The sequence below is a fragment of the Centruroides sculpturatus genome, unplaced genomic scaffold (genome assembly GCF_000671375.1).
Source record: "Centruroides sculpturatus isolate CEXI.00-Female unplaced genomic scaffold, Cexi_2.0 scaffold460, whole genome shotgun sequence".
Classification (NCBI taxonomy): domain Eukaryota; kingdom Metazoa; phylum Arthropoda; class Arachnida; order Scorpiones; family Buthidae; genus Centruroides; species Centruroides sculpturatus.
This window is the reverse complement of record NW_019384807.1, coordinates 43,590-56,743: the sequence shown is the minus strand read 5'-3', so window position 1 is coordinate 56,743 and position 13,154 is coordinate 43,590.

The window sequence follows — 13,154 nt, the reverse complement described above, 5'->3', positions numbered from 1 at the left end:
CTATATTAAATGATAAGGAGAAACTTTTTATAAGGCAGGAATTTAAAAGTAAAATGCGAAAACTATTAAATTTCGATTCGTATTCATCTTTTTTCTTTTAAAATTTTAATAAATGAATAAATAAATTATTGAAAAATTACTCAAAATATATTGTAACAAATTCGTTTTAAAGCTATTCTGATTGGTTAAGCTTTAAAATCATGTTAAACTTTCAAGGATTATTTTGAAATTAACCAATCAGTATGACAAGAAAAATTATTTGTTTTCTTTGTTTTTTGTTCTCCAGATTTTTAAAATAAATATATTTTAATGGAATTATTATTGATTTCTAATTTCATTTTTTTACTTAAAACATTTCAAAGTTTTATTTAAAAGTTTAATAACTTTATATCATTTTATATATAAATAAAACATTGAAAGCATTTAAAAAAAAAAATTATATATTTTAAGTAATTTCTCTTGCTTTGGTCTTTACATTATTGGCTTGTTTTGAAATATTTTCATTAGTTAATTCTATATTTTGTTAGAAAACAATAAATATAAAAAGTATATTCTGTATTTTAATAATATTTAAATTTAATATTTATATATATATATTTTTAATAAACTTAATCAGAGTGACTTAAAATGAATATTTTTTTTCACGTGTCTGCTTGATTTTATCCACCTTTTTTTATGTATGATGAATAATTCTGCATTTGTACTATACAGTACAATGTTTTTTTTTTAATTTATTAGAATATTTTAAAAATTTAATTTACAATCAAATCTCTGAGCAGCCACTAAAGGAAACATAAAAATTGGTTGTTGTTTGGAAGTTATTTTGTATGCATTTTTGTTCAAAAAATAGCTGAAAAAAATAGCTGTTACTTATTTATTTTAAAAACCGAAAATAAAATAATTATAAAGAAAAAAATGAAAAAAATATTTCAGTTTCAAATTACGCTGGTTGGCTAATTCAAAATAAATTAAAAAATTTTCAAACCAATCACGTTTCATATTTCAATAACCGTTTTAACATTAACAAATATTAATTTTAATTAAAAAAATTGAAAATATTTATAGAATATTGTAAAATAATTTTTAAATTTAGTAAATATATTCATATAAATGCTAATTTCTTTCTGTACATAGTCTCTATACTTGAAAATGAAAATTATTTATAATCAGGAAAGCGGCGTTTATCAATTTTAAATGTTTAAAAAACAAATAAAGTTTTGGATATCTTCCAAAATTATGTATTCTTAAGGAATCCAAAGATAACTTGATACTTAAAGATCTATTCTTGTGTACATGGAGTGGGCTCTTCCACAAAATATACTTACTTTTAATCGCAATAAAACTATTGATATTTGTATAAATTTTGAATCATTAAACGGATCCAGGAAATGCATTTGGTTACTTCAATAAATGCTACATAAACTTAAATAGTTAACAAACTAGGACCTGGAATATTTCATTACTTAACGAGTGATGATTTTCGAGTGATTAAAAAAAGTGTTTAAGTAATAAAAGCTCGTTACAAGAGAGAATTGTGCCAAAGGAAAAAGAGCATGTCAAAATTTGTGACAGCAATTAACACTTTTTAACTTCAATAAACCCTAGAAAAATGAATTTTAAAACGAAAAAAAAAGTTGAGTATTATCTCTCCTTGAGACTAATGAGATACATTTTATATGCTACTTAATAAGAAAGGATGTTGAATTAACAAGCTTACCTTCTGTTAGAAGAGATAAGAAAACTAGTAAAAGTAAAGAAATGGTTTNAAAAAAAAAAAAAAAAAATAGAAGTAGGCGAACTCGGAATTAAACTAAAGATTAAACTACAATGAGGTTGGGCGTGGGTGTTCATTTATGAAATTCTTCAGTCTGATGACATCATGACGATCTTGTCCCTGAAGTCGTATTTCCTGTTTGTTCCATCTCCTTAAGTTTACAAGATGAAGTCATAATAAACTATATAAACTATAAATTACGTCATGATCTTATTAAAATTTTATTATTATTTTTTAAATAAAAAGGTACGTTTCAAGTGGAATCAAATCTGTACCTCCCGCCAGACTTAAAAATATCTTGAATGAACTGTTAACTCGCTGAACAACATTTGATACTGTATTCAAATAATGGATTCATTCTGTTATAAGTAATTCGAATTGATTGATTGATTAATCGAAGGTTTCAATAGAAATCTGTGTAAACTGAAGCGATCAAATTGAACAACCAGTAAAAAAAAATGGCGAAAAATAAACTGATAGTAGGAAAACGCAAGGATAGAGAACACTGAAGCATCGTCTATTATTTATAATAATAATAAAAAAAATATATAGAAGGCAAGAGAATAAATTTCTTTTATATTTACTGTTTGCAGAAAATTCATATTTATTCAGCAATTCAAGCAAGCATTTGACTTTACCGTTGTTACATATCTTAACGGGAGCAATATAAATTCATGTGCAGAGAAACGGTTGATTTCTCTTCTCTGTTTCGTATTATTATTATATATTATCATCAATTTAAAGATAATAAAAAAATAAATTTAAAATTTTATATTTTAATTATATTAATCTTAATGATATGTGCATATATATTCCATAAATCTGATTATACTGGAAAAAATACAGTATAAACATATTGATCTATTTTGCGTTACATTTTTTACTGGTGACGTGAAAACAAAAATCTAGTTTATTTCGGAAAATATTCTTTTTCTTGACATTTCGAGAAAAAAAAGCCGTAAAAGAAAAGAAAAAAACTGTAGTAAATTTATAGTGAATAAACAAATCTTAGATATAAATATACATTAAACTTTATATTCATAAGCCATTAAAGACTGAAAGAAAAATTTAAAATGAGAAACTTATTAATAATTCTCAATAAATTATTTAAACACCAGTGTTTATGAAATGAGATTCTTTACTTAAGATTTAAAATTTTTTATATATTTTCAAGCTGCAATTTTTTTTTTAAATTACATAAAATATATACTAAATTCATACCAATGCATATATTGTTTATATTTTATTTAGGGAATATTTAAACTAGTTACTAGTTTCTATATATTTATTTTAACAGCATCTGTATTTATTTTAGCTAGGTTTGCTATTTTTATGACAGCATATATTAATTTCGAAAAAAACACTATCTTCCTTTCAATACTGTTTACATACCAAGATCGACAAGCCTTGTACAGTACGTGCCAAGTGTGACATATTTTAACACAGTTTAGCATCACAAACATGACTAGACACCTCTTAAATAAATGAGAATAATTAAAAAATAATCCAATTACCGAGATGATGAATCATGAAGTTTTCTTGTCAGCTTCACATTTACGAAAGTAAAATAAAGAGAAAGAATATGAGTTAATGTATCATATGCATTCTGATCAACTGATTTTGTACATCTTAACTCGAAAATGCATCGATCGCTTAAGAGACGAGTCGTTGCCTAATTGGTTTAGCGGGGATGCAGGGACACTAGCCGATTCATCTGATTCACTCTCTGAATTTTATATTAGAAGCAGACGAGGAATACATCACTCGAAAACGATTCAAAACACTCCAAAGAAAACAGTGCACCGTATGCGATGATTAATTAAATTTCAATAGTTGAAAGAACTTTAAGAAAAAAATAAATAAGTGTGTTAGAATTTCAGGTAACGTTGCAAACTAATGAGCACTTACCACCTTACTGTAAGGGAGTGTGCTCCATTACCTTTGATATATGATGATAAAGCAACCAATCTAACAGTTTTCTCAGCAAGATGTCCATTAGAGACAGATGTTTTTATATATATATTTTTTTTTTTATCTAAAACTGGAAGTCTTAGTACAGTTTATAAAATCCTCCATTGGCATATTTTCTAAATGGGAGTAGAAAAATTTTTTTCCTTTGTTACGATTTCCCACCGAAAGCAACTGAGCCGATCTCCGGTATTTAAAGTTGCTTCCTTTACAACACCAATAACGCGTATGAGAATTTAATGTCAAAAAACCGAGCTTCAACCACCCGTGTAATCTGTCTAAAATTTCTCCACACCAACTTACCCGCATCTTGGTTTTCCTACAAGGACATAACATACCCTTGACTGTGATACGTACGTAACTCTATTCATTAGTGACATCGTGGCGTCGGTCACGACCTAACGTGACCAGATGGTACGTGTAGATCGCTCGTGTCGTAAAGAACAGGTGCAAAGTAAAAATATTTTTCGAAAATATCCCAAAAGCGTCATCGTCATCCGCCCACATTTTCAATTGTCGCGGATTTTTTTTTCTTTTTTTTTCTACACACAGAGTAACATATAAGAGATTACTTGCTAAATATTTAACACCTCGTTCGATGGGGGATGCGTATCGATTTACTTTTTGTAGGCATCATCATGACGTGTTCGACAACCGAACCTGCCATTTCCATCTGTTGAAAATGGAAAAGTAATAATCGCGATTAAGTATCAACGCCAGATTTCAATCTACCATTAATTAACCTTAAACCGTTACGTTTCCGTCATCGTGTGACGTCGAGTAGCGTGCGGGAATCGTTTTAACAAAGACGACGTTACCATAGCAACAATGAATCAACAACCGATTCTCATAATTCTTTTCGGTTTCTCACCGAAAAAAAGGTGATACGTAAAAAAAGAAAGGAAAAAATAAATAAATATCTACTCACGTAATACGAACGGAACTTCTCGACGTGTTCGTAACTGACGATGGTAAGTGACTTTTATACAAAACGCCCGTGAGAAAGTATTCCAAATATTAATTATTTTAAATTACGCGAAGGACGAAGATTAATTGTAATAAGTCGGCGTTGCTTTATTTCTATTAGAGGGTTAAGAGGAATTTATTAGGGATAAACACCCGGTAAAAACCGAAACGAATCGTTTGACCTCATTCAGATTGGAATACGTGAGAGAAAGATTCGAACTGTTTACGGGGCGTGGGCAAATGGTGACTACTTTACTAGGCGGGGTTGTCGTGCCGTAGACTATTAACTCACCTGCTCCTATACCGCTATTACTCTAGAACACTCTCCTTTCTAATGGTTCCTGCGAGGGGCGTTTGTGGTATCAGAACGCGTCTCTTCTTTATTTTTTATTTATGTGGTAAAAGAAAGAGGGTTCGTGACGGATCTACAGCTGCTCCATTTGCTTATGTACACAGATCACTTAGCTAGGGGAAATTCCCCCGTTTCGGGGGGGTATGGCCGGCGTTTCAAATATTAAACACGTTGGGTGTGTCTAATAGGAGGTGGAAACATCGAAATTAATTAATTAACCAGCCATCGACCTAAACTATTTTCCACATTGTGGCCAACGCGTTATTGACGCGGTGAAAAAATATAATAATAATTAATTATAGTAATCTGTTCCCGACGATTTGAAGAACAACACATCAACAATGAATTTGGCAGTGATCTTGCATTTTTTTTTTTCTGTTCTTTTTCAGAAAAGTCTGTTTCCTACAAACACAGCGAAGATCACAGAACACACATATGTCATTATTGTTGTTTTTTTGAAAGTAAAGGCGTTGTTGCAAAAATCTACGTCGCATGTGCAGATTTTGCGTTTCCAACCAATACTCACATCCCATTTGCAATCACCTGTTAGAGGTACGTGATTTTTCTGAAAGCAATTCCTTCTCCATTGTTCCATACGACCTGCGAAACAATCAAAATATATGTATATACACGTATATATATATAACAGATTGGAAAAGCAAACGCCGAAACCTTAAATCAATAAATGTTTAATTTATATGAAAATGATCTAATTTAAAAACCGATATTATGTAAAAAAGTATTCCTCCAATCAGTGAATTGCGATCCTCAGAAAGAAAGTAAAATGTATTCTTAAATAAATAATGTCATACATCTAAAAAGGGGAATAATTTCCAAGTAAAAATGTTAGGAAGAACTTACTAATCTAAGGTTTTTTTTTCCTGTTATTCGGAAGCAAAATACATAAAAGATGATGCCAAAAAAATAAATAAATAATAATTTTTAAACAAGTTAAGGCTAATTTTATTTAACTTACCATTAGGATCCCATTGCACGAATATTTCGCAACCGTGTTCACACTGATGAACTACTGATTTGTGGGATTGAAAACCAACCTCTGTGCAGGAATCGGTACTATTATTTTGATCTTCTGGAGACCAACTACAGACGTAACATTGAATTGCCAAACCTAAAAAAAAAAATATGTATATATTAAATACATATATTATTAATTTAATAAATTAAATTTTTACTTANTTCCCCCGTTTCGGGGGGTATGGCCGGCGTTTCAAATATTAAACACGTTGGGTGTGTCTAAGAGGAGGTGGAAACATCGAAATTAATTAATTAACCAGCCATCGACCTAAACTATTTTCCACATTGTGGCCAACGCGTTATTGACGCGGTGGTCAAATTAGGGAATTATTTCCTCTTTCTTCGAATGTCGGCGTATCCTTTTCAATATTTTACGACAATAATTGTAGTAAACGAGTCGCGTTACGTCACCATCGTAACTGTGACGCAACAAACTGGGATTAGGTGACGTCATCCGGACGAAAGGGGTCGAATTTTGCATATCTCCCGTCGTATATCGTCTAGAACGTGTACAACGCGCGCACCAATATATTATTTTTGTACGTTAAAATCGTAAACGGATCGACTCTTACCTATAAAACATATTGTTTGAGTGGATGAGCTCCAAATCGGAACAGTTTTCTTGTTTATGTTCACCTAATACAAGCAAATAACCCGGATGTGAGCAGAGGACGGAGAGAAACTGACAAGCGTTCGCTGTACAGCGCCCTCTTTTGGCTAGCCTCCAGTCACGTGACATGGGATATCGAAAGTGGAATGCCGTCTGGTCAGATTAAACCACGCTTTTAGCTATAAATTTTCGGAATTTACTCGGATTTAAATATATTATAAAACGTAATCGTTGGCGAAAACGTCTACGACGTAAACAAGAATTTGTAAGATAAAACATGACTCATAATTTGCTTCATTATAAAAAAAAAAATTAAAAAGGGATTAAGTAAATTAATTAATATCATTCCATTTAAATGCAATAATAGAAAACGAAATATTATATAGAAAAATGTTTATCTGTCCATTATTTGCAAAATATTTCAAGTTTATTCATAGGTGAAGAGTCCAATCTATCACCCGGTGTAAAGTCTAACAATTGTAATTTCACACTTAACCTCTTATATCATAACAATTAACTTTTATGGTTCGTATGTAAAATTTGTCTAGAGATTTTATTTTTGAAAAATAATATAAACTTAATACTAAATTAGTCTCTATCGCGTATATGTACAATCTAGAAATGCATGATGGATAAGCGGTAGGCTATCAAGATTGCTACGATAAGAAGATATATCATTATTATTTTTTTCTTTTTTTCTCTCTCTCTCGTGATCATGTGTTTAATACTCTAATATATCATGGCTGAAATTTTAGAAGGTAGAGAAAAATATTAAAATTATAAAATACGAAAAATTGATAACAATATTTCTAAAAAAAAAAAATCTATTTTATTTTACTACTGTTTAAGTAAAGCATGCCTTTTCCTGTATTGTTTTATTTTCAAATTTCTTTGGTGTTTTATACATTTAAAAGTCAATATAACGATATAAATTAAAAAATAAATCAATAAAACGATCGTTAATTGTCCGAAATATGTCGAAGGATCTAAGGAAAAAAAATCTTTTGTAAAAAAAAATTATAAACTTTTATAATTTATTTGAATTTACTTACCAAATACAGCGGTTTGTAGAATAACTGTAAAGAAATGATTTAAAAAATAATTTTGTTTTATTAAAATTTATAATAAAAAAAATAAAGTGAATGACATTTTTTGTTGTGTTTTTATCAATTATAGAATATAAAATACTTGAATATTACACATCATCCATCCTTTAAATGTATAAAAATATCTTTATGTATAAGCACTTAAGATTGGGAAGTAAATTTTCTAGAAAACCTCGCCAAATGCATTAAAAACAATTAAGATAAAAGGTAACCCAGAGTATATTTTTAGAAGAAAATTTCAAAGATAAATTTAAAAGATAGAATAATAAATTACGGCAATTAATTCGATTTTAAAATTTCATTTGTTTCTTAAATATTTTAAATCTATATAAATACATTTTACATAATATTTTATTCGATTTATTTTGACTCATTTTAAATTATGGAGCGTGTAATTTATACGAAAAGTTCCTGTTTAATTTATAAAATATACAAATTTTAAAGTAAACAGGAAGATATTCTTATTTTTATCCTTACCTTTTATTCTAATTAATCCTACTTCAATTCCGAATATGTCGCACGAATAGTCTCCAGAATCTCTCATCTGAATATTTCTCAGATGTAAAATGTCTCTTTCATCAATTCTTAAGCTTTTCTCTGCCTTATATTGAATGGAATTTACATCTATCAATTTACCATTCTTGAACCAAAGAACTCTAGCAAGAAGGTTAACTCTACGAAAATATTCGAAGAAAAATTAGTTAATTTTAAATAAAAAATTAAAACGAAAATATTACTTTTTACCCTGGACAAATCAGAGTAACGGATGATCCTTCATAAATTGTTTTAACATCCACAGGAGCGAGATGTCTTATTGGTTTATCTTCTGAATATATTATTAAATTAATAATTATAAAAAAATGCGTGTGTGTTAATTATCTTTTATAATAAAAAACCTTACTTTTAGATTCAATGTCTTTTAATTTTATATCCTTAAAAAAATCCTTTCTAAACTTGCCCACGTCTGTTAAATCTTCATTTAATTCTCCTGGAATATAAGAACTATATAAATAATTAAAAATAAAAACATACAAAAAGAAAAAAAATATGTCAATCAGCGTGCATTGACTGAAAATGGTCGCCATCTCGATTACTTTAGGCTACAAAATCTTTAAAAAATGTATTTACAGTTCTAATTATATCACAAACGTCGAGATGTCAACAAAGTTTTCTTCGCCAGAGACATATAAGAAAACAGAATGTATTCATTTTAAATGATTTTTTTTTATTTATTTTAAACTTATTTCAGTATTAATTACATTTATTCTCGTTTAAGAAATTATAGCATTTAATCCAAATTTTTTTTTTAATTAATTAAGGAATCAGAAATATTAAATTTTCATGTTTAATTTAAAGAATTAATTCCCACATTTAAATTTTAAGCATTAAGTAGCATAGAATTTATATTAATGTATTTGAATGAGAGAATAAAATATAATCGATATATAAACTATTTACTTGTGTTCTTAATGTAAAGTATTCTTGATACTAAATATAGAGTATTTACGTTCGATTTCTGTTTAAATCTGCAATATTTACAAAAACAATCGACAATGGATAACAGATAATTCATCTACTTAATTCGTCATGTCCTGTAACTCATTATTTTTTTTGAGTTTCGACCAAAATTTCATTGATTTAGTATAATAAATGTATTCAAGATTCGTTTTTCTGGTAATTTATTATATTTTTTAGGGCTTTCTACGTTATTTAATCACTATTATTCGTTTTTTAAAAAAGTTGAAACTCTTTTATTACAATGTAAAATGTTATTTTATACGTGAATTGGCCAAAAACTATTAAAATGTAATTTTAGAAAACCACATAATAATGGTTTTCTTTGAAAATAAAATTGCAATTTTTAAATTTTATGAATTATTTGTATTTCTTAAAATAATCCATAATAAAGCAAAAGCTTTTACTGTTATTTTAAACGATAAAGAACACAAAACTCATTATATATCATTATAAAAATTAAGCATTCTGTATCAATTTTGAGCATGCAAGCGTTACAAATTTGTTCAAAAACTTAAAAAAAAAACAAAAAATAAAGTTGTTTACATCATTTTAAAACGCTTTTATTTAACTTGCTTTTTATCGTTTTCAAATCCGGCAACTCAAATTTCATCCACTTCTAATTAAGATAGATGGCTGAAACCTTTGAGAACATACCAAAGTCCAATGACAATGCATTTTAATGATGTTTTAGGGGGTGGCCTCACTCACCATCCTCTCCACCCTGAAACCTGATACGTAAACAAATGTAGAATTTAATCATAATGCGTGTGTAAATGCACTGTAGTGATGTATATACTGGGGATGATCTCACCCCTACCATCCCCCACATCCAATCTCAAAAAAACATGACCAATAAAAACGTTTTTTATAATTGTTTAATCGTTCTATTGTATTTACGGACAGAGACGATTCATAGAAAAGCCTTTTCTATATTCAGCATGGCCTAAAAGTCAGTTAAACGAGTTATACTTTAACATCACATTGAAACGGTTAAAACCGGTTCGAGGCAGCTGCATACTATTGATATTATTCATGATTCAGCTGCTTTAAATGAAGCTGAATCACGAATAATAATAATAATAATAATATTCTGTTCTAAACCAATTTTAAAATAATCTTAGAATATATCTCGGTTAAGTGACTTTTTGGCCACTTACATATTAAATATTTATTTGACGTCTGTGATAATACGAATGCCGACAAACTTCGTATGAAATAAAGTATTACAAATATAGAAATTAATTAAGTTATAGTATAAATTTTGAAATGGCGACAGATGTATTTTTATATTCAAGATATAGAGCGGCCTAAATAAAAAACGGTTAAACTGGTTTGAAAGAGCTACACGTTATTATTACTGATATAGCCCACATATATTTAACGGTGCTATATACTAATTGAATCATTTAATTATTTGAATAAACTCAGAGCCGTTGTTCATCGTTTACAATCTTTCCACTCAGACTACATTCTGACTGATTGATTTGTAGGGATTTAATGGTCTTAGAGCCTCTTGGGCAACTTTGTTGAGGAAGCTATCGAAAGAAGTGGAGTTTTCATTTCCAGTGAGAATTGAACCTAGATTTCCTTAAAGAAAGTATAATAAATTTCCATGCCACCGTCTAAAAAATCACAAAGTGGCAAAATTCCAAAAGTTTTCAATAATTCTTTAGATTGTATAATTTATCGTAATGAGGACGATCTCCTTTGAGACGAATTACCGGATTTTCGTTGTACTGTATGAATAATTCATACAGTAAACGCCCTATACAATTTGTTATAACATAATAATACATTAATTATTAGCATATAATAATTTTATATATTAATCCATATTATTAAATATTATAGTTTTAATTAATACAGTTTATCTAATTCTACAGAATGACCATATGATTCAGTTTTGAACTAATCTGGGTTCGAATTTGATTCAAACACGTGTGATTCTTCATTGAATCAGAACTTCGTTTCTCATTCTGCATTCATCCGGATCGATCTAATTGCGAATCGATGATCATCCCATGATTGACGAAGCTTCGGCTTGTATATACTAATCATAATTGATGCCATGCAAAAGATTCAATCCGAATTCTTTAGTAATAAGCGAATCACTTTTTACTTAATCATATGGGGAGTAAAATTATAAAATTTACTTTCGTCCTTTTCATAATATTTACGACATTTTCACAAGATATTATTTATAAATTGGGCCAATTTAATTACTCCTCATAAATTTTATTGCGTCCTATGATTCAAATCTTGAAGACATTATATTGTAAATCTATTTAATCTACATAAATCTTAATGGTATTCTATAAACACATCAAGATTTATGTAGCAAGTTAATGCCGACAATTAACATAACAATTTACTTTGTCGATTAATTGCTGACGTGTTCATTAATGGAGCACGTCACCATTACGTTTATCATATATTTTTAATGAAAATCTGCATTGTTTCCAGAATTATGTAGTCTTGACAATGTCTTCTGCCCTGCTTACAATTTTCATTTGAAAGTCATTTATCTTTTAAATTTTCCACCCAAGCATAAAAATTCCATAGAAAATAATAATAACTACCTTCGTAGAAGCATAGATGTACAAAAAATAAACTAAAATTCGATTTTTATCATAACAGTGATAAATGGATAGAACTAAAAGGAGCATAATTCCCAGAAGATAACCGAAAATAATTTAAATATTATCGAATACAAATAAATGAGAAAAATTATTACGTTCCATATAATGAGGATAATACAGTACAATAATTTATTTTTATTTTGTTTAAATAGATCAAATGATTCGAAGCTGTTGATAACTTCCTACTTAATTACACAATAAAATAATGTGAAGAGATCAACTTTTGTGTTTCTGACAAATACACTTCATAAAATAATTGGAAATAAAAATTTCATCTTTACAAAAATTACTATAAATAAAATATAAGTTTAAATAAATATAATATATTAAAATATTGCATACATTATAATGATGTTTATGAAAAATGAATGGCAATAGACAACAAGAAAAAGAAAATGGTAGATAAAGTAGTTTCAACTTCGAAGCGGATAAGTCAATTTTTTCGTTTTTCATCTTTTTTTATAGAAAAAAAAAATAAAACAAAAAACGAAAAAGTAGAAAAATGGAAGAGAATTTCTAGTTTTTATTTATATACTTTTTATTTTTGATGGCAAAAAAAGAAAAACAGTTTTATTAAATAAGAGTCAGGAAAGAATTAAACAGAAGTAGTTTTCAGAAGTTTATAAATTATTTATGTTCATATTTAGTAACTAGTACAGGTAACCCCCGTATAACACAGCACTTCTATAGCACGGATTCACTCTAACACGATTCGAGAATTGGTACCATCCCCCGTATAACACGGTACTTTTATAGCACGGATTCACTCTAACACGGTTCGAGAATTGGTACCATCCCCCGTATAACACGGTACTTTTATAGCACGGATTCACTCTGACACGGTTCGAGAAATGGGTAAAACCCTCGTACAACATGAAATGTAATAAATTTTTACATACTTAAGTACTAATAGTTTACGAAAATTATTATTTTCGTGAACTATTAGTACTTCAGTGTGTAAATTTTCTTTTCTCGTCTCCATACACATGGTCCTTCGCGAAAATTGTTTCAATTTTGCCAGATCTCGACGCTTTTGCTTCTGGTGCTGCCAGATGTTTTTCCCTTATTCCATAAATGCTTAGCACCATATAAGGAAATTTATAAAGATCTTTTAACTAGAAGCAAGCAATCTAAAATTACATACACTTTTTGCAAAAGGTAAAGCATGAATCTGAAAATAATGCAG